Source organism: Schistocerca serialis, chromosome 2 (assembly GCF_023864345.2).
Source record: "Schistocerca serialis cubense isolate TAMUIC-IGC-003099 chromosome 2, iqSchSeri2.2, whole genome shotgun sequence".
Classification (NCBI taxonomy): domain Eukaryota; kingdom Metazoa; phylum Arthropoda; class Insecta; order Orthoptera; family Acrididae; genus Schistocerca; species Schistocerca serialis.
Genome location: NC_064639.1, coordinates 715,118,569 through 715,145,811, shown reverse-complemented (window position 1 = coordinate 715,145,811; position 27,243 = coordinate 715,118,569).

Here is a 27,243-nt window from a genome sequence, read left to right as displayed (position 1 = left end):
AGGGTGACTTGATGGCACACGGGCCTCTGAGTTTTGCAAATCAGAAATCTGGGGGATGTCTTCATAGTGTAAAAAGTCGAAGGAAGGCACCAGCAGACGTGACTGCTGACAGTTGCGCCTTGCATATGAAGTGCTGTGGGAGGGGCTGCGATAAAAGCAACAGTGAACCAACATCCACTTTACTTTGCACGACGTCCCTTGTCAAACGACAAATCGAAAGAAGACTATTTTCCCAAATGAGACTATATACTTTAAAAAAAAAAAAAAGTGGACAGAAGGAATACTCGGATATCAATGTAATTTAGTGCACATACATGCCATAGAGTCGCAATTCTCTTTGATACGTGGAAGGACCACCGAAGTGTATTAGTGTAGTTCCTTGCCTAGTAACGAGGTGTGGTCGAAATGTTACTAGCCCGACATAGTTAGAGTAAGTTTCGCACAAACACCACTACCTATTTTTATGGTGACCCTTTGTGGGTATACAAGTCAAATGTCGCGGCTCCAGATTCGTTCGTTTTCCCGCTAGAATGCGTTGTATGCCGTAGCGTAAGCAAAATGGTGAATATCGAGAGAATCAAGAACCTTGCCGTGATTGAATATCTTCATTTAAAGGGAATGACGCCCAAAGGAAATTGCGTAGGACATGCGGAATACACTTAAGAACAATGCTTCGTCTTATGCAACAGTGAAAAACTGGATGTCTGACTTCAAATGTGGAAGAACGAGTGTGAGAGGTGCACAAAGGAGGGGAAGGCCTGTCACCGTTGCCACTGATGAAACGGTGACTGCAATTCATTATCTGATCTTGCAGGACCATCGAACAACGTCGCAGCACATTAAAACCACATTTGAAATCTCCAGTGGGTGTGCTCATGATATCGTTGTGCATATTTTCGGAATGCGGACGTGAATGTAGATCAGAGACGGGAGTGTGTACAGTGTTGTGAAGAAATCGTCCGGCAATTTGAAGCTGATGAAGACGGCTTTCTTGCAAGATATGTGACAATTGACAAAACATTGGTTCACCACTTTCATCCTGAGAAGAAATAACAGTGACAACAATGGAAACTTGCTTCATCCTCTCCTTCAAAAAAATTGCAGGTGCATAAATCAGCCAGTAAAGTGATAGCTGGGATGCTGAAGTAGTGATTATGGTGGATTACTTGTAAAAGGGCGCTACTATCAGTGCATCATACTATTGCGCCCTCCTGCACCGTTTCAGAGAAGAGATAAAGAAAAAAAGGCGCGGAAAATTGCCGCGCAGAGGTCTTTTGCATCAGAACAACGCACCGGCGCACAAAACCCTCGCAACACTGAAAAGTCTGCGTGACTGCGGGTTCGAATCGTTACGTCATCCGCCATATTCTTCAGATTTTGCCCCATTAGACTTTGTTCTTTTCCCAAATCGAAAAAAGGCCACAAAGGACGGCGATTTGACAATGATGGTGCAGTGATTGATGCTGTGAACGCCTGGATGGACTCGAAATCGAAGACCCTTTATTTGAATGGTTTGCAGAAGTTATCCGAGCGTGCCCGCCATTGCATTTGTGTACACGGGTATTATATTGGAAAATAAATTGTTATTGCGAAATTTATGTCATTTTTTGTATGCTAGGCTAGAAACTTTTCAACCCCCCTCATATAATGGAAGTAAACAGCGTCAGACATTGGGTGGTACCGTTATCAGCACCTCACAGAACTTGAAACGGGCCTCGTTGTGAGTCTCCATTTGGCCTGCTGATCGAATCGTGCAATATCCAGATTCGTGGGGCATTCGTATATAACAATGGCCCGATGTTGGACTGCGTGCGAACTTGAGGGCACGCATTCTCATCGTCAATGTTCAGATCGATCATTTCCTACCATCACAAGGGAAGATCGCCGCATTGGGCACCAAGCACATCGTAACCCCTTTACATGTCCGCCCACCACCCGAGAACAAATAATGGAGTATCTGCAACAGTCCGCTCCATCCCTCACCATTGGACGAAGACTAGCAGCAACCCGACTAGGGAATAAATGTCAAACGTGTATCATGCCGTTAACACCACAGCGGAAACGGCTGTGTTTGTAGTGTAGTCATGACTGGGAAGCATGGACTGCTGGCGGACGCCGCCGCAGAGGATTCAGCGATGAATCGCGGTTCTGCGCTACACCAGACGACCGTCGTCCGCGAGTATGGCTGCGAGCTGTGTAGAGGTCCCATTCTCCCAATGTTTTGGACAGGCACAGCGGTGTTACTCCTGGCGTCGTGGCGTGAGCAGCTGTAGCTGTCGCGTAAGACTTCCGGCGACGGCCGCTACTGTTTGGGTGAACTCTGAAAACATAATGGTATGTCACGGACATCCTGAGTTCTCATGTGTTACCTTTCATGCGACAGTATCGTGGTGCCACTTATCAACAGGACATTGTTGGTCCACACATGGCATGTGTCTCTATCAACTGTCTGCGTGATGTTGGGGTACTCTCGTGATCGTCAAGGTCCCCAGATGTGCCCCTGATGTACTGGTATCTGGACTGAAATATTCTTTATGGAAACAAGCTGCTTGTGGCATAGCTATTCTCGACGGTACCTGTTCTAACTCTCCTGACCACCCCTCATATTAAAATGGAGGCATCTGCGGAGACATGTAGTTAGCAGAATGATAGTAGCAGATGGAAATTTTGAGGTGAATCGTAAATCGTTCTTGGATAGCTTAACATCAAATCGCTGCCGTCTGGGTTCCAGTCTTGGTTTAGCAGACAGTCTTCAATCACCTATAACTTTCGTAGGAGGGTTAAATAGGCCGGCCGCGGTGGCCGAGCGGTTCTAGGCGCTTCAGTCCGGAACCGCGCTGCTCCTACGGTCGCAGGTTCGAATCCTGCCTCGGGCATGGATGTGTGTGATGTCCTTAGGTTAGTTAGGTTTGAGTAGTTCTAAGTTCTACGGGGCTGATGACCTCAGATGTTAAGTCCCATAGTGCTCAGAGCCATTTGAACCAGAGTTAAATAATCTTGTTTGGTCTGAAAATGGACAGATCAATATCGATGTACGGTACAGGCACCGATGTGAACAAATAATGGACAACGATGAAAACCTAATCTAGCACGAACTGCAATCATTCCTACCAGATGCAGGGTGCAATGATACTATTTCATCAATACTCAACTACTCCTAAATCGAGCATCCATCTCTATTGATGTAGACACTACTCTTCCTTCTTTCTTTTATAACCAACACACTGAAATTTCTCTTCGCTTCACTGGCATCGGATGACTGTGATGGAAAAATCGCCATTTGATGATAACAACTCCCGAATCTAAAAACGCCAGTGTTAAGAAACGTCATTGTGGCTGATACATAGTAGTGAATATATATACCAACACGCAATAACTAAAGCTCTGGTCATCCTAGGGTAGATATAAATAAACTTTTTAAAAGAATTAGGGGAACAACCGGGGATCGTCCGGCATGTTAAATCAATTTTGATACAGGCGGTACCTGTGTTCTTATTGCATGGCTCGAGATCTTTGCTATTAATGTAGGCAACGTTAAAATCATTCACCACCTATCGACTGTATTATGCATTACAGTCTCAGGAGACCCCTAAGAAGGAAATACCGGTGTCCCAGTGCTTTCTAGTGTGGTATACAGAAGACCAAGCACATGCTGTGCGATATCTAAATGCAGTGCAACTTACAAGGGCGGCCTGCTTGATCCAAAAAAGGAAGGGCTTTCTGTCGTGTTCTTGCAGATGCTAATGTCTCTCCATGTATCATCCACAGATTGTGGACACGCTACAGTGAGACAGGTCAGTACACAAGGTGAGTTGTACAAAGTCGCCAACTCATTACAAACGCACATGAAGACCGAAATCACCGAGCGGGATAGCGCAGTGGTCAGTACAGTAGACTCGCATTCGGGAGTTTGATGGGTCAAACCCGCGTCCGGCCATTCTGATTTAGGTTTTCTGTGATTTCCCTAAATCACTATAGCAAATGCCGGAATGTTCCCTTCGAAACTGTAGGGCCGCTTTACTTCTCCATCCTTCCCTGATGCAATCTTATGCTCTGTGTCTAGTAACCTTGTTGTCAGCGGGACTTTGAACACTAACCTCCTCCTCCCTCAACACCATTACCTAGCTTGTTACAGGAGCGACTGCAGTAATGGATAGGAACTGTGATTGTTGTGACAGATGCGAGCTGAGTTGGCGACCATTCGCTCACAGCTCCAGGCTGCTTTGGTTTCCATCATACAGCTTGAGGCTGGTGCCAAGGGCCGTCGCTGTGGGGGATCGAACGTGGGGATGCGAGGGAACAGAAGCTTTCGAAGTGTGATGCTACAGAAGGATGCTGAAGATCAGATGGGTAGATTACATAACTAATGAGGAGGTATTGAATAGAATTGGGGAGAAGACAAATTTGTGGCACAACTTGACTAAAAGAAGGGATCAGTTGGTAGGACATATTCTGAGGCATCAAGGGATCACCAATTTAATATTGGAGGGCAGCGTGGCCGCCCCAAGTACTGCCTGCACTGAGGTTGACCCCTCACTGGTGGTCGAGTGGGAGATCATTCCAAAGTCTGGCAGGCATCGGAAAACTTTCTGAGGGGCCGATCGTAGGGCCTCCCCGGTTCGTTTGACGAACAGGTTTCGGGCGTTACCTGTGGCTGATGATGTCTCTTAGCCGGATGCAGTCGTCCACCCTGTTCCAGAGGAAGCTTCTCAGCCCGCAAGGTCTGGGCATTCACAGAGGGTGGATTTGCTAGTAGTTGGGATCTCCAACGTTAGAAGCATAATGGGGCCCCTTAGGAACATGACTGCCAAGTAGTGGAAGGAAGCCAGTGTACACTCCGTGTGCATTCCAGGGGCAATCATTCCAGATGTGGAAAGGGTGCTTCCGGATGATATGAAGAGTACAAGGTGTAGCCAGTTGCAGGTGGTGGCTCATGTTGGTACGCTTTGAATCGGAGCACATTCTGTCTCGTTACGGGTGGCTACCGGAAATGGTAAAGACTGCCAGTCTTGCTTCCGAGATTAAGGCGGAGCTCACCATCTGCTGCATCGTCGATGGGACTGACTGTGGCCCTTTGGTGCAGAGCCGAGTGGAGGGCCTGAATCAGAGGCTCAGGCGGTTCTGTGACCGTGTAGGCTGCAGATTCCTTGAGTTGCGCCATTGGGTGATGGGTTTCTGGGTTCCACTTAATAGGTCAAGAGTCCACTACACACAGGAGGCGCTATACGGGTAGCGGGGGCTGTGTCGAAAGGACTGGCCGGTTTTTTAGGTTAGAGAGTCTCAAGGAACCACAGGAGGGACGTCCGTCTAAAAGTGGGCAAGTAAAACACAGTAAGGTAGTTGTAAATTGTCATAGCTATGTTGGGAAAGAACCAGAGTTCCAAGCCCTAATAGAAAGCACTGAAGCTCAAATAGGTGTAGGTACAGAGAGCTGGCTAAAGCCGGAAATAAGTTCATCCGAAATTTTTTCTAACGATCTAACAGTGTTCAGAAAGGATAGATTAAATACAGTTGGTGGTGTAGTATTTATTGCTGTCAGAAGTAATTTGCCTTGTAGCGTAACTGAAGTAGATGCTCTTAACCCCTATTTAAGAGACAGTCTTCACTCCTTCCGATCTGATCACGTAAGTGTAGAAAAGTTTTGGAATGTTTTCAAAGAGATAGTATCGACAGCAATTGAGAGATATATACCACACAAGTTAATTAGTGTTGGTACTGATCCTCCATGGTACACAAAACTAGTCAGATCGTTGTTGCAGAAGCAACGAAAAAAAGCACGCCAAATTTAAAAAGAACGCAAAATCCCCATGATTGGCAAAGTTTTACAGAAGTTCGAAATATGGCGAGTACTTTAATGCGAGATGATTTTAATGATTTCCACAAGGAAATACTGTCTCGAAATCTGGCAGAAAACCCAAAGAGATTCTGGTCATACATAAAGCACTAACGCGAGATGCTTTTAATAATTTCCACAACGAAATTCTGCCTCGAAATCTGGCAAAAAACCCGAAGAGATTCTGGTCATACATAAAGCACACCAGTGGCAAGACGCAATCAATACCTTCACTGCGTGATAACAACGGTGAAGTCACTGATGACAGTGCCACTAAACCACAGTTATTAAACACGGTTTTCCGAAACTCCTCCACCAAAGAAGACGAAGTAAATATTCCTGAATTCCAATCAACAACAACTGCCAAGATGAGAAACATATAAGTAGATATCCTCGGAGTAACGAAGCAGCTTAAATCACTTAATAAAGGCAAGGCCTCCGATCCAGATTGTATACCAGTTAGGTTCCTGTAAGAGTATGCTGATAAAATAGTTCCATATTTAGCAGTTACATACAACCACTCGCTCACAGAAACATCCGTACCTAAAGACTGGAAAACTGCTCAAGTCACACCAATACCCAAAAAGGGAAGCAGGTGTAATCCGCTGAATTACAGGCCTATATCATTAACGTCTATTTGCAGTAGGGTTTTGGAGCGTACACTGTATTCGAACATTATGAAGTACCTCGAAGAAAACGATTTATTGACACATAGTCAGCACGGTTTCAGAAAATATCGTTCCTGTGAAACACAACTATCTCTTTATACTCATGAAGTAATAAGTGCAATCGACAGGGGATGTCAAATAGATTCCATATTTTTAGATTTCCAGAATGCTTTCGACACCGTTACTCACAAGCGTCTTCTAACCAAACTGCGTGCCTACAGAGTATCGCCTAAGTTGTGCGACTGGATTCGGGATTTCCTGTCAGAAAGTTCACAGTTCATAGTAATAGACGGAAAGTCAGCGAGTAAAAGAGAAATAATATCCGGCGTTCCCCCAGGGAGGTGTTATAGACCCTGTATTGTTCCCGATCTATATTAACGACATAGGAGACAATCTGAGTAGCCGTCTTAGATTGTTTGCAGATGATGCTATCATTTACCGTCTTTTAAAGTCATCTGATAATCAAAACGACCTGTCAAATGATTTAGATAAGATATCTGTATGATGCGAAAAGTGGCAATTGACCCTGAATAAGGAAAAGTGTGAAGTTATTCACGTGAGTACTAAAAGAAATCAGCTAAATTTCGATTACGCGATAAGTCACACAAATATGAAGGCTATAAATTCAACTACATACTTAGGGATTACAATTACAAATAATCTAAACTGTAATGATCACATAGATACACTACTGGCCATTAAAATTGGTAAACCAAGAAGAAATGCAGATGATAAACGGGTATTCATTGGACAAATATGTTATACTAGAACTGACATGTGATTACATTTTCACACAGTTTGGGTGCATAGATCCTGAGAAATCAGTACCCAGAAAAACCACCTCTGGCCGTAATAACTGCCTTCATACGCCTGGGCATTGAGTCAAACACAGCTTGGATGGCGTGTACAGATTCAGCTGCCCATGCAGCTTCAACACGATACCACAGTTCATCAAGGGTGGTGACTGGCGTATTGTGACGAGCCAGTTGCTCGGCCACCATTGACCAGACGCTTTCAATTGGTGAGAGATCTGGAGAATGTGCTGGCCAGGGAAGCAGTCGAACATTTTCTGTATCCAGAAAGGCCCGTACAGGACCTGCAATATGTGGTCGTGCATTATCCCGCTGAAATGTAGGGTTCTGCGGGGATCGAATGAAAGGTAGAGCCACGGGTCGTAATACATCTGAAATGTAACTTCCACTGTTCGAAGTGCCGTCAATACGAACAAGAGGAGACCGAAACTCGTAACCAATGGCACCGCATACCATCAGTCCGGGTGATACGCCAGTATGGCGATGACGAATATACACGCTTCCAATGTGCGTTCACCACGATGTCTCCAAAGACGGATGCGACCACCATGATGCTGTAAACAGAACCTGGATTCATCCGAAAAAATGACGTTTTGCCATTCGTGCACCCAGGTTCGTCGTTGAGTGCACCATCGCAGGCACTCTTGTCTCTGATGCAGCGTCAAGAGTAACCGCAGCCATGGTCTCCGAGCTGATAGTCCATGCTGCTGCAAACGTCGTCGAACTGATCGTGCAGATGGTTGTTGTCTTGCAAACGTTCCCATCTGTTGACTCAGGGATCGAGACGTGGCTGCATGATCCGTTACAGCCATGCGGATAAGATGCGTGTCATCTCGACTGCTAGTGATACGAGTCCGTTGGGATCCAGCCCGGCATTCCGTATTACCCTCCTTAACCCACAGATTCCATATTCAGTCATTGGGTCTCGATTAGCGCGAGCAGCCATGTCTCAATACGATAAACCACAATCACGATAGGCTAAAATCCGACCTTTATCAAAGTCGGAAACGTAATGGTACCCATTTCTCCTACTTACACGAGGCATCACGACAACGTTTCACCAGGCAAGGACGGTCAACTGCTGTTTGTGTCTGAGAAAGTTGAAAACTTTCCTTATGTCAGCACGTTGTAGGTGTCGCCACCGGCGCCAACCTAGTGTGAATGCTCTGAAAAGCTAATCATTTGCATATCACAGCATCTTCTTCCTGTCGGTTAAATTTCGCCTCTGTAGCACGTCATCTTCGTGGTGTAGCAATTTTAATGGCCAGTAGTGTAATATTGTGGGTAGAGCAAACCAAAGACTGCCATTCATTGGCAGAACACTTAGAAGATGCAACAGGTCTACTAAAGAGACTGCCTACACCACGCTTGTCCGCCCTATTCTGGAGTATTGCTGTGCGGTGTGGGATCCGCATCAGGTGGGACTGACGGATGACATCGAAAAAGTACAAAAAAGGGCAGCTCGTTTTGTATTATCGCGAAATAGGGGAGATAGTGTCACAGATATGATACGTGAATTGGAGTGCCAGTCATTAAAACAAATGCGTTTTTCGTTGCGATGGGATCTTCTCATGAAATTTAAATCACCAGTTTTCTCCTCCGATTGCGAGAACATTCTGTTGGTACCCACCTACATAGGGAGGAATGATCATCACGATAAAATAAGAGAAATCAGGGCTCACACAAAAAAATTTAAGTGCTCGTTTTTCCCGATGGCCTTTAGAGAGTGGAGCGGTAGAGATACAGCTTGAAGGTGGCCATTGAATCATCTGCGAGGCACTTTATTGTGAGTAGCAGAGTAATCACGTAGATGTAGAACAGATCCTGATGGATCATGTACTGGCTACTGCATACGCTGCTGGCCCTGAATTGCTTCAAATGCCAGGGCCTATTTGACAGGTGTCAGCACGGATGTCTTGCGGAACCTGGACATTTAAGTAATGGAATGGCCGGTGTTAAGTCCCGACCTAAACATCATCGTGCATGAGTGGGACATGCTTGAACAGACGCATTCGTGGTTTTCCTGTTCCACCACAAACTCTCCAAGAACTCTCATTGAAGAATGGGAACGGATACCAAAGGGTGACCACCATAGCCTTATGTGGAGAATGCCACGTAAGTGTCAGGCAGTTATAAACGCTCACAAAAGGCACACCCATTATTGAAGCTCTCGAAGTCCAATGTAAAGCACCCAGGATGAGGGGGATGAGCGATTTTTCCACTATGCTTTCGAAACCTTTAGGAGATTTCAGTTCATTTTATGTAAACAAACGTGGATGTATTTGTTTTGTCGTGTACTTAATTTGTGAAATATAAATACATAATTTTCGAAACATAACCATTCCTCATTTATTGCTCAATGGAGTACGGCAGACACCCAATGTCATGTTCCCCAAATTCTTTTGAGCAGTGTATTTTCCTTGTCTCATTTTTCGTTAGCAGTTGTTCGGCTGTTGTAGGATCCATTAAGAGTGCACAGATGGCCGTTCAAAACTTAGGGAACGATATATATTTTACTTCTTCACTGTTGGCTATTACAATGACAGCACCATAGAGAAATCATGTACCAAACGAGTGATAACGTACTTGGATATGCAAAGGATGCTACTATCAGAGTAGAGTAACAGTACAAGAAGGTAGGAGTAACACCATCTACATTCTGTATAGAGGGTAAGATTATGTGGTCGGTTTCTCATTCAGGGACTGCACTTGAATGTTGTTTGTTTGATAGAAGATCGTGTTATGCCCAGTGAAAGAGGGAGAAACGTCTACCAGTACGAGATGGAATGGTGGCCTATTGGGCTGCAGTTTATCATTCCGCAATTTGGCTGTTCGTCTTGGACAGGGTTTGTCAACTGTCATGTGAAAATAAATGAGTTTAGGATGTTGCAAGAGCTCATGTTGTGCAAGGCTTCCTGACATATCTCGTTACAGAGCGTCTTCGATTGTAGCCCTGTCCACCATTTTCTCCAGGTCGCAAAACCGTTGCAAACATCTGGTTGCAGATTGCCGAGTGATTGTCACGTCACCATTCTCCGGTCACTGAACTCTGGCATGGGGCTTGAACCATGGAATGGCTCAATGCCCATCCTGATAAGAGCCGCAACTGATGAACTATGGCATGGAGCTGGAGATCTACATAATGGTTCAATGCTCATCTGGATCAGACCGACAACTGATGAACTCTAGTGTGTAGCTGGACCAGCATGAATTGGGTCAATGCTCATCTGGATCACAGCCACGATTGATGAACTCTGCCATGGAGCTAGTGCACCATGGAATGACTCAATATCCATCTAGATCAGAGCCACGATTAATGAACTCTAGCATGGAGCTGGAGCACCATGGAATATCTCAATGGCCATTTGAATCAGTTCCACGATTGATGAACTCTGGCATGGAGCTGGAGCATCATGGAATAGCTCAATGCTTATCTGGATCAGAGCCACGATTGATGAACTCTGGCGTGGAGCTTGAGCTCCATGACATGTCTCAATGCCATTCGGATTAGAGCCACTGTCGCTAATGTAGGTGGCACTTCTGTGCCATATATTCCACACCCAGTACATCTCCATATCACCTATAAATTAAATCATGCATTCTTCGTTCTATACTGTATGTGCGCAATAAGGAAAATTCCATTATTTCCTATTCTTGCTGATGCTGTAGTCTTAATGGCTACTCCTGCGCCCAGAAACAACATGTTTTCTGGACACTATGTTCCTGTGCATGATATACACTCCTGGAAATTGAAATAAGAACACCGTGAATTCATTGTCCCAGGAAGGGGAAACTTTATTGACACATTCCTGGGGTCAGATACATCACATGATCACACTGACAGAACCACAGGCACATAGACACAGGCAACAGAGCATGCACAATGTCGGCACTAGTACAGTGTATATCCACCTTTCGCAGCAATGCAGGCTGCTATTCTCCCATGGAGACGATCGTAGAGATGCTGGATGTAGTCCTGTGGAACGGCTTACCATGCCATTTCCACCTGGCGCCTCAGTTGGACCAGCGTTCGTGCTGGACGTGCAGACCGCGTGAGACGACGCTTCATCCAGTCCCAAACATGCTCAATGGGGGACAGATCCGGAGATCTTGCTGGCCAGGGTAGTTGACTTACACCTTCTAGAGCACGTTGGGTGGCACGGGATACATGCGGACGTGCATTGTCCTGTTGGAACAGCAAGTGCCCTTGCCGGTCTAGGAATGGTAGAACGATGGGTTCGATGACGATTTGGATGTACCGTGCACTATTCAGTGTCCCCTCGACGATCACCAGTGGTGTACGGCCAGTGTAGGAGATCGCTCCCCACACCATGATGCCGGGTGTTGGCCCTGTGTGCCTCGGTCGTATGCAGTCCTGATTGTGGCGCTCACCTGCACGGCGCCAAACACGCATACGACCATCATTGGCACCAAGGCAGAAGCGACTCTCATCGCTGAAGACGACACGTCTCCATTCGTCCCTCCATTCACGCCTGTCGCGACACCACTGGAGGCGGGCTGCACGATGTTGGGGCGTGAGCGGAAGACGGCCTAACGGTGTGCGGGACCGTAGCCCAGCTTCATGGAGACGGTTGCGAATGGTCCTCGCCGGTACCCCAGGAGCAACAGTGTCCCTAATTTGCTGGGAAGTGGCGGTGCGGTCCCCTACGGCACTGCGTAGGATCCTACGGTCTTGGCGTGCATCCGTGCGTCGCTGCGGTCCGGTCCCAGGTCGACGGGCACGTGCACCTTCCGCCGACCACTGGCGACAACATCGATGTACTGTGGAGACCTCACGCCCCACGTGTTGAGCAATTCGGCGGTACGTCCACCCGGCCTCCCGCATGCCCACTATACGCCCTCGCTCAAAGTCCGTCAACTGCACATACGGTTCACGTCCACGCTGTCGCGGCATGCTACCAGTGTTAAAGACTGCGATGGAGCTCCGTACGCCACGGCAAACTGGCGGACACTGACGGCGGCGGTGCACAAATGCTGCGCAGCTAGCGCCATTCGACGGCCAACACCGCGGTTCCTGGTGTGTCCGCTGTGCCGTGCGTGTGATCATTGCTTGTACAGCCCTCTCGCAGTGTCCGGAGCAAGTATGGTGGGTCTGACACACCGGTGTCAATGTGTTCTTTTTTCCATTTCCAGGAGTGTATCTGTGAGACTTGTATACCTTGTTAGTTTCAGTAGCGAATATGGAGAACCAATTGGCCATTCGTGTATGTGTTTTCGGAATTCGTGTTGATTGCTCCAGAGAGGGCGTTTGCGGTCTTCTGAAGTGTGATAATACTGATAATACGTGAGCATAAAATGCAGAATGAATTTAAAAAAAAGGAAGTGACACGCGAGAAACATCGAAACAGTAATTCATTTCATTCTTTACATGACTCAAGAGGTCCCTGATACATGGATCCACAGCTTCAGTAATTCGATTTAACGGCTCTTGAAGAGTAGCTGCTATATGGGGCACAGACTTTGTCCTTCATGTACCCCACAAAAAAAAAAAAAATCTTAAGGCGTGAGGTCTGGTGACTCGTGAGGCCAAAAGCAATGGACATGATCTTGTTGTCCACCTCTTCCAATAGTACGTTGTGAGATGATTTTGTTAAGATAACGCCGCACGTCACGGTGGAAGTGAGGCGGTGCGCAGTCATGCACAAAAATGAAATCATTGGAATCTTCGCGAAACTGAGGAAACAACCAATTTTGCAGCATGTTCGAATATTCCTGCCGCGGTTTCCTCCTAAAAAAAAAAAGCTTCGTGAACAGAAATCGCAAAAGACACATTCAGTTTCGGTTAGTCTTTTTCATGCTCGACGACGATGCTGGGATACTGTGACTCCCAAATTCTTACATTATGTCGCTTTACTTTACCGATAGATGAAACATCGATTCGTCGAAAAACATGAGTCGTTCGCAAAATGTGTCCTCTGCCATATCCTGGAGATCTGAAACGCAGAACTCGTAGCTTCTGTTATTGTAGCCAGGATGCAATTGCTGCAGTAACTGCAAATTGTAAAGCTTCATATGCAGGCATCATTTCAGAACACGCCGCATCATTAATTGAAGAAGTTGAATTTCCTAATCAGCTCGTGTTCTGGACTTTCGAGGGTCTGTGTGAACGCATCTTGAATACGCAGTGTTCTTACCTTTGCATATGCAACCAACATCCAAGAATTTTATATGGCAGTCATAAATCTGCTCGTGCAGAGGCGTCTTCTATTTGAAACTGCGACAGAATGCATCATGCACTTGAACGACGGATTGACTTCGCCCAAATTCCGACACACAAAATGATGTCTCCCGTGATGTAGGCGATATGTTGCTACACACGATCAACAGCGCAGCTGTGTCAAAACTTTACCCAGTGACATGAGGAGTGTGTTCCTATCTTTTATAGATTGTCTGTAATAAACAATGAAATGTGTTCTTTCTTTTTGAATAACCCGGTATATTCCACATTTCTACAAGCGACCAATGTCAGTTACACAAGCTATAGTTCGTTCTCTTCGACGACCGCCCTTCAAAATTTGTATGACTCGAATCAATTGAAATCAACATGCACGCATGTCCTTATGCTAGTTTTGCTTTCGTTCAGTGTTTGTTTGTCTGTGGTGCTTTTATTACGCTGAAATTTTCTCACACCTGGGCGTACCGTTAATCGTTCTGCCCGAGAACTATTGGCTACTGGAACACGAAAAAGGGGAGGCCAGCAGTGATATACCAAGTACCTGCCACCACAAGTGGCTTGCCGAGTATAGATGTAGATATAACTGTATACAAGTGTCGAAATTTGGTTAGAACTAGTCCCAGGATATCCGGCGTAGGACATCAAGGACGTTAAAAGCGACAGTCAATACCAGCGAGTCGCAGACACAGAACGAAGCAGGCTGCTGTGGAGTACCGCAAAAATGTATCTAACGATTTTTTGCCATGATGTGCGCAAGACCTTTTCATAGCTTAAGCGGGCACAAAAAAATCTTGCAGAATATACTGATTATGTGGTCGCTGTGTTCCCTAAGAATATAAGATTTATTTTTTATGTGACCTAAATAGTTATACACTGAGATGGCAGAAGTCATGGGATTTGTGCCCTCATATCGCGTCAGAATGCATGGCATGGACTCAAAATGTCGTTGGAAGAACCCTGCAGAAATACTGAGCCATGTCGTCTTTATAGCCGTCCAAAATTGCGAAAATGTTGCCGGTGCGGGATTTTGTGCACGAACTGACCTCTCGATTGTGTCTCATATACGTTCGATGGGATTCATTTCGGGCGACGTGGGTGGCCAAACCATTCGCTCGAACTGTCCAGAATGTTCTCCAAATGAATCGCGAACAGTTGTGCGCTGGTTACACGGCGTACTGTCAACCATAAAAATTCTATCGTTGTTTGCGAACATGACGTCCATGAATGGCTGCAAATGGTCTCCAACTGGTTGAACATCCAGAGGACCCAGTCCATTCCTTGTAAACACAGCCCACACCATTATGAGGCCGCCACCAGCTTGCACAGTGCCTTACTGACGACTTTGGTCCGTGGCTTCGTCGGGTCCTCGCCACACTCGGATCCTACCATCAGCTCTTACCAACCGAAATCTTGACTCACCTGCTGAGGCCACGGTTTTCCAGTCACGTAGGGTCCAGCCGATAAGGTCACGAGCACAGGAGAGGCGGTGTCGCGCTGTTAGGAAAGGCATGCACGTCGGTCGTCTGCTGCCATAGCCCATTAACGCCAAATTTCGCCGCACTGTCCTAACGGATACGTTCGTCGTAGGTCCACATTTATTCGTGCATTTATCTCACGCAGTGCAGCTTGTCTGTTGGCACTGACAGCTCTACGCAAACCCAACGGCTCTCGGTCGTTAAATTATCCGTGATGGGAGGTAACGCCTGAAATTTAGTATTCTCGGCACACTCTTGACACTGTGGACTTCAGAATATTGAATTCCCTAACGATTTCCGAAATGGAATATCCGTAGCTCCAACTACCATTCAGAGTTCAAAGTCTGCTAATTCCGGTCGTGCGACACTAATCAAGTCGGTCACCTGAGTACAAATTACAGCTCCGCCAGTGCAATCCCCTTTTACACCTTGTGTTTGTGGTATTGCCGCCATCTGTATATGTGAGTATCGCTATCCCTTGAAAATGGCTCTGAGCAGTATGGGACTTCACTTAGAGATCATCAGTCCTCTAGAACTTAGAACTACTTAAACCTAAGTAACCTAAGGATAACACACGCACCCATAGCGGTCGCGCGGTTCCAGACTGCAGCGCCTAGAACCGCGTGGCCACTCCGGCCGGCGCTATCCCTTGACTTTTGTCACTTTAGTGTACGTGCAGTACAGAGTACTTAAGGTCCTCAGACCACTGCAACCCACCACTATTCCAGAGTAGTTGTTTCCAGTTCCTTTTTCTAATCAAAGGTAAAGTTCATCGTATTAAGCTGATCAAAATACACTCCTGGAAATTGAAATAAGAACACCGTGAATTCATTGTCCCAGGAAGGGGAAACTTTATTGACACATTCCTGGGGTCAGATACATCACATGATCACACTGACAGAACCACAGGCACATAGACACAGGCAACAGAGCATGCACAATGTCGGCACTAGTACAGTGTATATCCACCTTTCGCAGCAATGCAGGCTGCTATTCTCCCATGGAGACGATCGTAGAGATGCTGGATGTAGTCCTGTGGAACGGCTTGCCATGCCATTTCCACCTGGCGCCTCAGTTGGACCAGCGTTCGTGCTGGACGTGCAGACCGCGTGAGACGACGCTTCATCCAGTCCCAAACATGCTCAATGGGGGACAGATCCGGAGATCTTGCTGGCCAGGGTAGTTGACTTACACCTTCTAGAGCACGTTGAATGGCACGGGATACATGCGGACGTGCATTGTCCTGTTGGAACAGCAAGTTCCCATGCCGGTCTAGGAATGGTAGAACGATGGGTTCGATGACGGTTTGGATGTACCGTGCACTATTCAGTGTCCCCTCGACGATCACCAGTGGTGTACGGCCAGTGTAGGAGATCGCTCCCCACACCATGATGCCGGGTGTCGGCCCTGTGTTCCTCGGTCGTATGCAGTCCTGATTGTGGCGCTCACCTGCACGGCGCCAAACACGCATACGACCATCATTGGCACCAAGGCAGAAGCGACTATCATCGCTGAAGACGACACGTCTCCATTCGTCCCTCCATTCACGCCTGTCGCGACACCACTGGAGGCGGGCTGCACGATGTTGGGGCGTGAGCGGAAGACGGCCTAACGGTGTGCGGGACCGTAGCCCAGCTTCATGGAGACGGTTGCGAATGGTCCTCGCCGATACCCCAGGAGCAACAGTGTCCCTAATTTGCTGGGACGTGGCGGTGCGGTCCCCTACGGCACTGGGTAGGATCCTACGGTCTTGGCGTGCATCCGTGCGTCGCTGCGGTCCGGTCCCAGGTCGACGGGTACGTGCACCTTCCGCCGACCACTGGCGACCACATCGATGTACTGTGGAGACCTCACGCCCCACGTGTTGAGCAATTCGGCGGTACGTCCACCCGGCCTCCCGCATGCCCACTATACGCCCTCGCTCAAAGTCCGTCAACTGCACATACGGTTCACGTCCACGCTGTCGCGGCATGCTACCTGTGTTAAAGACTGCGATGGAGCTCCGTATGCCACGGCAAACTGGCTGACACTGACGGCGGCGGGGCACAAATGCTGCGCAGCTAGCGCCATTCGACGGCCAACACCGCGGTTCCTGGTGTGTCCGCTGTGCCGTGCGTGTGATCATTGCTTGTACAGCCCTCTCGCAGTGTCCGGAGCAAGTATGGTGGGTCTGACACACCGGTGTCAATGTGTTCTTTTTTCCATTTCCAGGAGTGTAGTTTAGCATCACCTGTCGATTTTTGCGGGCTTAGATTTGAGCTGGAGATGGAATGAAAAAATAAGCTCTATGAAACTAAAAAATAAGGAGTACTAAAAATAAGGCAGTCTGTACAAAAGTAAATATCTGTGTAAGGACCGTCTAGTGCTTTGCAACATGCTGGGATTCTCCCCGCCACGCTGTCCGTAAGGTGGTCAACACTTTGGTGTTCAAGCCTGTCCCATGCTTCGACAGCGGCGCAGTTTTAATGACAGTTGGTAGCTGGACGCCCTTCCTCACACCACCACTCTCCCCTTGATGGAGTCTGTGTACCCCATCTGCCTGTATGTCGATCACATGTTCAGGTGTGAGAAGTTTCTCAATGTTTGTGCAGCGTGTATCTGAGGTGGGATGTGGAAGCAAAGCCCGTATTTACCTAGTTGGATTTGGCAAACCACCTAAAAACTACATCCAGGCTGGCCGTCTCGCCAGTCCTAGACGTTAACCAGCTAGTTGGATTCGATCAGAGGCAGGCTCGCGTCCTCAAATCCAGAGAATGGTTTTTTTTTCTTCTTTTTCAGAATCTTCCTGCCGCCCAGAGGGAGGGGTGGGGGCAAAGTAGGCAGGGATCGCAAGGCTAGGCATCGCTACCATATATACAGGGCTATTACAAATGATTGAAGCGATTTCATAAATTCGCTGTAGCTCCATTCATTGACATATGGTCACGGCACACTACAGATACGTATAAAAACTCATAAAGTTTTGTTCGGCTGAAGCCGCACTTCAGGTTTCTGCCGCCAGAGCGCTCGAGAGCGCAGTGAGACAAAATGGCGACAGGAACCGAGAAAGCGTATGTCGTGCTTGAAATGCAGTCACATCAGTCAGTCATAACAGTGCAACGACACTTCAGGACGAAGTTCAACAAAGATCCACCAACTGCTAACTCCATTCGGCGATGGTTTGCGCAGTTTAAAGCTTCTGGATGCCTCTGTAAGGGGAAAACCGATGGATCGGTCGTGGTGGAGATCATGATCAGCAATTCATGTCATGGCCTCCACGCTCTCCCGACTTAACCCCATGCGATTTCTTTCTGTGGGGTTACGTGAAAGATTCAGTGTTTAAACCTCCTCTACCAAGAAACGTGCCAGAACTGCGAGCTCGCATCAACGATGCTTTCGAATTCATTGATGGGGACATGCTGCGCCGAGTGTGGGAGGAACTTGATTATCGGCTTGATGTCTGCCGAATCACTAAAGGGGCACATATCGAACAATTGTGAATGCCTAAAAAAACTTTTTGAGTTTTTGTATGTGTGTGCAAAGCATTGTGAAAATATCTCAAATAATAAAGTTATTGTAGAGCTGTGAAATCGCTTCAATCATTTGTAATAACCCTGTATAGTACCACCGCATGTAGCAGGAAACCGACGTCCCGAAGAGGAGGGAGCGGCAATTCATTACGCTCAGAGGGACTGTCGATGCGTAGTTTTTTGGAGAAGAACAGTCATAAGACCGGAGAATAACCGGTTCTAGGAGTGGAAAATGCGCGGATCAACTTCTCATTGCAGCAACACCCCAATTCTGGACTGGGTTAAGAAAGGCACTACAAAATAAATTTGAGAGAAAGTGCCTCTATTTTGAATTGTGGACAACAGCACATTGTCTTCATTAAGGAAACGCCAAAAACCAAGAACATTTATCCCGCCGTCAGCAAACAAGTTGTGAACTACGTGTCCAAAGTCCATTTCAATGAATCCGTTTACGTTTGTGGGAAGTATAGGAAAGAGGAGCAGGTGAGGCGTCGTATGGATAATTAAGGCCAGCATTTCGGCCTGAGATGCTGGTGTGTGTGTGTATGTGTGTGTGTGTGTGTTGATGTGAATGCCCTGTTTGTGTGTGTGTCCTCTTTCCTGACGAAGGCTGTGGCCGAAAGCTATAAGTGAGTGTGTTTTAATGGTGCCTGTCTGCAACTTGACGTGTCTTCTTTACGGTAAGTAGCAATCTATCTTTTCCTACATTGTTGTTAAGGCCAGCATTTGTCACACCAAGGCCGGCCACTGTGGCCGAGCGGTTCTAGGTACTTCAGTCCGGAACCGCGCTGCTGATACGGTCGCAGGTTCGAATCCTGCCTCGGGCATGGATGTGTGTGATGTCCTTAGGTTAGTTAGGTTTAAGTAGTTCTAAGCCTAGGGGACTGATGACCTGATATGTTAAGTTCCATAGTGCTTAGAGCCATTTGAACCGTTTTGTCACACCAAGGAACAGGCAACTATCACTGATCTGCATACCAGGCCATGATCATTCGTGTCCAGAACATGACAGGTGACACACAACAGTGTTTCTGCAAGATGAATCCTATACAGGCTTGACCGACATGTTTGCTTCCTATGGATCGTGAGGTATCATGCAGACTGGACATCAGAGGCAAGATAAGGAGCGCACACTGATAGCCAGACGGCACGCCAGTCGTTGTGGGAAAGCTGTTTCTCAATCAAATTCGGTGATCTCTTCTGCTGAAGAAAGCTGTAGTTTGCCTTCGTCGACATGAAGTACGTAGGCAGTATAACAGTACAGATATAGCTCAGTTCGAGGAAAAAATGTCGAAAATTAAAGATGGACAGAGGGACGTTCGAAAGCAGAATATCGCTTGAGAGAGAGCATGGTTCCAGGGCCTCCAACAACAGGCTGGTAAGGAACGTGGGACCACGACGCCACAGCACCGTTTGAGAGTTGGCAAAATGGGCTACCACTCTTTCAGGAGCATGACACGGGCCTGCAGCACGAGAAGGTGACGTGTCGTTCCGTATCTTGAATAGCAAGTCGTGGCAAGCATATGAAACCAGCTCCGCTAGCATGCGGCTGGCCGTGGATGGTGGATGGCAGAATGGAGAGAGTGTGACTTGGGGGAAGCGTGACGCCAAATACACGTTAACATAATTTGTCCATTATAGAAAATCGAGCCTCGCTCGTAATTATGACAGTAGGCGCCGGCAGTTGAGAGCAATCGTGCACCACATATCACCTGCGAAGTCTAGTCCTAACTGTCGAATGGTAGCAGCTACACGCAGTGGAACAGCGCTGTCCGTAGGAAACCCCACACCTATAACCATAGCACTCGATATGCAGACGTTAAGGCAGCTACGAGAAGTTTCGGGGTACTTGGAAACCTCAGCACTGCTACGAAGAACGAGGACGAGATCGTCCACATAAGCAGTGCAGCTGAATACATGACCACCAAGAGACTTCGCAGACAGGCGTTGACAGAGGATGCAGAGCAACCGTTCCATGGTGAGAGCGGGCAGCCCTGATTCACTGACCAACGGATCAAGATGGCAGGAATGAGACGGCCATTGTAGAGTACACAGGACATCGCTCCATAATCGACCCAATCGAACGCCTGGCTTAAGTCATGAGTAGCCAAAAGTGAGCAAGAGCGATTATGCCTTGACAGTGACAGAGGGCAGTGCGGATATTTGTTGTAACTTCCAAAGAGGTTGGATCGGGGGAAACCATGTGCCAAGTCGTCGGTTTAAGTCGCGCAGCCAAGAGCCAGGTAAAGGTATTTGTGTCGCTGTTGAACAGCGTCAAGGGGCGATAATCAAATAGCTGTGATGTTCCCTGTGGCTTATGGATGGGAATGAGAAGACCATCGAGGAAACCATCTGGAATCTGCACGACAGACGACATAAGGTCCCGACAAATCTCCGTCCACACAGGCGCCAGTGGAAGACGAAATGTCCGATAAAACCGTGGGAGGCCCTCAAGATCGGGCGACTTGTTCGTAGAACCCGCCACACCTCGGCAAGAAAATCCATCGTTGTATTCCCAGGAACCGAGCCAAAGGAGAGTCGGGAGACTGCCGTAATGTTGCGAGGGCGGTGACGTTGTACAGAATACAGCATAGCATAATGTGCATGGAGGACAGACTATATGTCGCCCTGTTTATCTAAGCGTCGCCCATCATCAGTCGTAAGAATACTAGCCAAAGTTCTATGACAGCGGTGCCATTCCGCTATCACGTGGTACATAGATGGACGCTCCTGGGCCAAACACTCCTGTATGTGTGCCGTGAACATAGGTCATGGTGATGTCAAAAGAGGGCAGTGAGCTGTGCCTTAGCACAGTTCACCATTGCCTGACGTCCTGTGGAAGATGGCATCATAGCACAGTCCCAGAGAATGGTGAAATAAAAATCCTGGGTTTATCGATGCAATGCTATGACCTCCCTTCTGTAACCAGTCAAGGTGGAGGACAGGCTTCATGCAGAGGACCCACCACGAGCAGGCTTTGCTCAGAAGACTCACCACGACAGGACAGACTGATAAGCACTGTAACATCGTCGACAAGCTGCTCGTTTAGTTTCAATGAGCTGCCAGTAGTCGGGTGAAGTGAGATGGATTGTGTTCAGTTTCCACGGTCCCCAGCCGCCCCACACCCTTTGGCAGCAGAGACTCACGACACCCGGTCAGAGAACTCAACAGTCTAGGGTTTAGCAGCTTCCACCCAACTGGCAGCATTGCGGGAGATACAAATACGATCGAGGCAACTGAAAGGGGCTACTGAAATGTATAAGGCCCAGACGATCACCATGAGCATGCTGCAAAGAGTCTGAAAGGTTGAGGTGCTGGACAATTGCAGCTAGCAACCTGCGTGGGGAGTGACGTGGGAGTTGGTCTTTGAGCATCTGACTGGAATTGAAGTCGTCTGCCACGACTGAGGCATTCTACCAACCCAGAAAGACAAGTGTGGCCTCCTCAGAGAATAAACTGGAAAGTTCGCGGCGGCGGCCAGAACGATATGGCGCACAGACGTTAATGACCCTGATGCCACCAAACCTGAGAGCCTACCTCTGGCATCTGGGACACATCCGACTGCATCAGTGAGTGGACCGTCATGTAAGAGGATCGTCACACCACTACCAGTAGGGGAATCATGGGAGACATGTGCTGTAAATCCGTGAGGAGTACAAAAAGTTGCAACAGGCACCTCCTGAAGGAGGGCAAGATCAGTATGCCCAGCATACAGCTTTTCATGGAATAATGCCACTTTATGACATTCATGAACGGTACAGACATTGAATGTGGATGTGCGCTAAGTTTAAAAAGCTGCCATCACTAGGAGACTGAGCAGTGCAGACATGGATGAGGCATGTGGAGCTCCCTGTTAGACCCTTATGGAAGTATGCATTACTGTGACTGGGAGGGAGCCGCCCCCACCATTGGGGGTCCTTAGCTCTGTACGCCTCCAGAAAGTCCATCCTCAGCATCGACATCGTCCGCCCAGCAGACAGACGTCTCACCAGTTCGGTTTACTGGAATACTATGAGAGGTGAACCCACAGGTAGTGTCAGACAGAAGTGGGAGCAATCACATCAGATGCAGGCGGAGGAAGGTCAGTGTCCGTAGGTGGATTTGATTAGAGACAATGGTGGGGAGAGATGTCGCATCATCTGGTACAACGGCATCTGGGGACAGCGCATCATCAATGGCAGGGTCCTCATCAGAAGGGGTACGGCGATGTTTCTTCCGTTTCCTCGGCGACCGTTGCTTCCGAACATGTTGCTCTGAGTCGGATGGCGGACGGCTGTCGTCAAACATGCGCATGCGGCCGGGCGGTGGAAAAGCAGAGGTCGGTAGAGCTCCATAACCAACAACTATAGTATCGGGACAGATGGCTGGCGTCTGCTGACGGCCATCGTCCGTTGGTACTGCCTCCGGCGGCAGGCAAGACGTCCATCTCGTCGCCGAGAGAAGACGACGCTGGCGCTGTCTGTTTCAGAGTGGGTGCAGCACAGTAGGCACCCCTGCCGCGGATGCGTAAGACAGAGGTAACACAGTGGACGCTGTAGGGAGAGCGACGACGCCGAACCAGTCTACGTCAGAGATCTTCAAAACGGATATGGCCTACCTGGGCACAACCTGAACAAATGTTCGGCTGGTCATCCTACATCATGACAGCCCTGCAGCCAGCAACAGACAAGCGGGAACGCACGAGTTTTCTCAGCTCAATTTTTGTCTGATGGACACCACTGAGGACATAGTAAGTTTCGAAAGTTTTCCACGTTTCAGAAAGGTGAGTGACGACGTTGCTATCAGATTTAAAGGCGGCCACCACATCGTCTGACGGTACCTCAAACGAGACTTCGAAAACCCTTTGATATCGCACAACTAGGGTTGGGATAGCATTGAGGAAAACTCATGGAAAGTGGGCCCACATATTTCACCATTTGTTGTTTCATGAAATACAGTTTATTGCTTGACAACAATATTATCATTATAATTTAACAAAACCTTCTTAAAGAAGGCTCAATTCATTAAAATAAGTTTTAACAATTTATACCATTAAGAACAAGGCTTGAAACCGGAAGTATACAGTTCCCAAAAACAAGAAAGAAGTCACTCCAGCTAGGCGTGACTCAAATCAAGTTCAATGACAATTTAATCAGCAAAATGAACTACAATGACAGCCACTAGATGTACTAACAATTTCCAAGCTTAGGTAACCATTACGCAAATGGATAACACCCATCCAAAATACAGAAAGGATAACAAGTCACACCACTGACTGAATGTTGGCAAGTCCATAACACTGTATGACCCTTAATAAAAAAAAAATCCCTCAAAACAAGCATATATACAATCCCGCAAAATACTGACAACCCGGAAAGGAGCACAATTTAAATGTGGCTCCCAAATGGTAGACACCAACAAACATTGACAATGACCCTCAAATAAATATATAACTGCACAAAATACAAGATAATCTAAGACAACATACAATTTAAATGCGATTCTCAACTGGTACACACCAGCATAAACATTGATAACGAGCCTTAAATAAATATACAACTGTCCAAAATATAACATAAGCTAGAACAACATGCAATTTAAATGTGACTGCCAACTGGTACACACTAGTGGAAAGGTTCACAGTGACCTTTAATAAATATATAGTTGCGCAAAATGCAAGATAAGCTGGGAGGACGTGCAATTTAAATGTGGTCCCAATTGGCACATACCAGCAGAAACGTTGAAAATGACGTCCAGTGAATCCATAATTGCGAAAAGTTCAAGGCAAGCTGAGAACTACAGCCAACAAGGAACAAGCAGGCAAGTTTCACAATGAGTGGAGTTCGCTAAGGACTGTGGATCAAAGGAAAGGCTCAACAGTTAAGTAAATGGCCTTAAAATTAATGGGCTCATAAGTAGTAATAAAGGTGAAATGTTTAAACGAGTACTTAAAAAGTTGGTATAATGAGAAGGAACTTCAGGCTTGCAAAACATGGTTTAAACCACATGAACTTACTAAATTCACCAAATGGGGCAGCTTACAGGCTCTTGACTAATTGGTGACACTCCGTCGTGGCACGCATCAAATGATGAACTTAAGTTGAGCCACCACGACGCGGCTGATGGAGGCACCAGATTACCGGCCAACCTCGATACCGTGCGAAGGCGGAAGTGCCACTGCGTCCAGAGGAGAAATATATTAACACAATCACAAGAAACAATAAATGACGTCAAAGGGTACACAACTGTAACCCCCCTGCCACACAACAGAGCCACGTGCATCTTCATCTTTCGCGGCGTATAGACGGAGCAAGTGCTGGAGCGTCAGTCACCTCGCCTCACTCTGAAGATGGCTGGACGGTACTCAGCCAAAATATTAGAAGAAGAAGCTGAATTTATGCGGCTGCACGGCCGAAATTTTGTAGAATAGAACCACAACCTGCGTATACCAACTGATACCTCACAACTAGGGTTGGGATAGTTTTGAAGAAAGCACACGGAAAGTGAACCCACATGTTTCCTCATTTGCTGTTTCATGGAATACACTTTATTATTTGACAACAATATTATAATTACAATTAAATAAATCCTTTTAAAAAAACACAACACTCACAATCTTAAAAAAAAAAACCTTGAACAGGCTCAATTCATTGAAACAAATGTTAACAATTTATAGCATTAAAAGCAAGGCTTGAAACCGAAAGTACACAGTTACCAAAAACAAGAAAGAAGTCAAACCAACTAGGCGTGACTGCAGACAAATTCTATGAACAATTCTATCAGCAAAATGAATTATAGTGACAGTCACTAAATGTACTAACAATTTTCAAGATTAGGTAACCATTACGCAAGTGAATAACAACCATACAGAATATAGAAAGGATAACGAGTCACACCACTGATTGTGGCTGTTGGAAAGCACATAACAATGCCCAAGTCTTAATAAAAATCCCTTAAACAATAAGATACACCATCCCAAAAGTACAGACAAGCTGGGAAAGCGCAAAATTTAAATGTGGCTCCCAACTGGTACACACCAGCAGAAATGTTCACACTGACCTTTAATAAATATACAGTTGCGCAAAATGCAAGATAAGCTGGGAGGACGTGCAATTTAAGTGTGGCTGCCAACTGGTACATACCAGCAGAAACGTTGACAATGACCTTTAATGAATATACAATTACCCAGAATTCAAAGTAAGCTGAGAACTACAGCAGACGGCTATCACAGCCAACAAGGAAAAAGCAGGCAAGTTTCACAATGAGTGGAGTTAGCTTACGTCTGTGGATCATAGGAAACTCTAAACAGTTTATATGCCTAAGTAAATGGCCTTAAACTTAATGTGCTCATAAGTAGTAACAAAGGTGAAATGTTTTAACGAGTACTTAAAGAGCAGGTATAGCAAAACACGGTTTTAACTACATGAGCTTACTAAATTCACCAAATAGGGCAGATTACTGCTTCTTGACTAACTGCCGACACTGCGCCGTGGCACGCATAAAACGATCAACTTTACTTAACTTGAGCCTCCACGTTGCGGCTGGTAGAGGCACCAGATTACAGCCCAACCCAGACGCCGTGCAACGACGGAAGAGCCGCTGCGGGAAGAAGCAGACGCCTCTCTGCTCCGGGCCCAGGGAACAGGAATGCGCCGTCCGCTGTCAAACCTACACTACCAACATACATCAAAAGGGAAAAGTAATCTGCACATGGAGGGCTACAGACGAAAATGCCTATGGTGTAAAAAATCTCAACTAATCGCGCAAGGAACTGCACACACAAGTTACAAGCTTAACAGTCCTTAAAATTCAGTATTCCAGCCGGGGTGTTATTGCCTCCAATCTGTACAGGCAGTTTCGAGGTGCCGTAAAATTTAAGCTTGCAGAGTAGGCCGAGAACCTGCCAACCAATTTGCTTGCGGCGTCGGCTGCTCTTTCCGCCACTCGCCACTACCAATGCTTAAGCGAGCCGGCAAGGCTTGCCCGCAACCAATTTAACCATTCGCAGCCTCTCGAGGCCTGTTCCGGACAGACGTAGTCCCCCAAAAGCAACAACTTGTGAGCCACCTGCCTTCCAGCCAACTGATTGCTCCAGGCCCCACCAAACCAACACCACACGCCTCGACCAAAGACCCTAGCAGGTGACCTACAATAAGATCGATATCGGCAACTCAAGTAGATAGTGGTGCCAGCGGGGTGCCATGCCGCCAAGATCGAAGACGCACGACACACCATCAACAGTCGGACGTCAAAACCAGTGCGATCAACCACGATACTTCCTCTATCACCAACAGAGTGTCAGAACTTGAGATTGGTATCATGGCACCTCACGACGTCAGCACGCAGCTCTGAAGAATATCTACAAACGTATACAAGCAATGAGAGCGCTTGAATATTTTTTGAGCACTTTAATTGTTAAGGAAACCTCTCAGCGCCTTTGTTCGGATGCCCTGTTGTTGTACATCAACATCTATACTCTGCAAGCCACCACACGGTATATGGCGAAGGGTACTTCTGGCACCAGTGCATGTTCCTCCTGTCTTGTTCCATCCGCGAATGGCACATAAGAACAGCGCTCTTCGGTAAGCCTCCGTATGAGCTCGCTCTCTGACTTTTGTCATTTTAATCACTCCGGAAATGCTGTCTCCTGGATTTTCAACAGTAAACCTCACCTTGACGCACAACGCCTCTCCAGTAGCAGCTGCCACAGGACTTCGTTGGGCACCTCCGTGACGCTTTCGTGTCGACTAAACAATTCCGTGACGAAACGA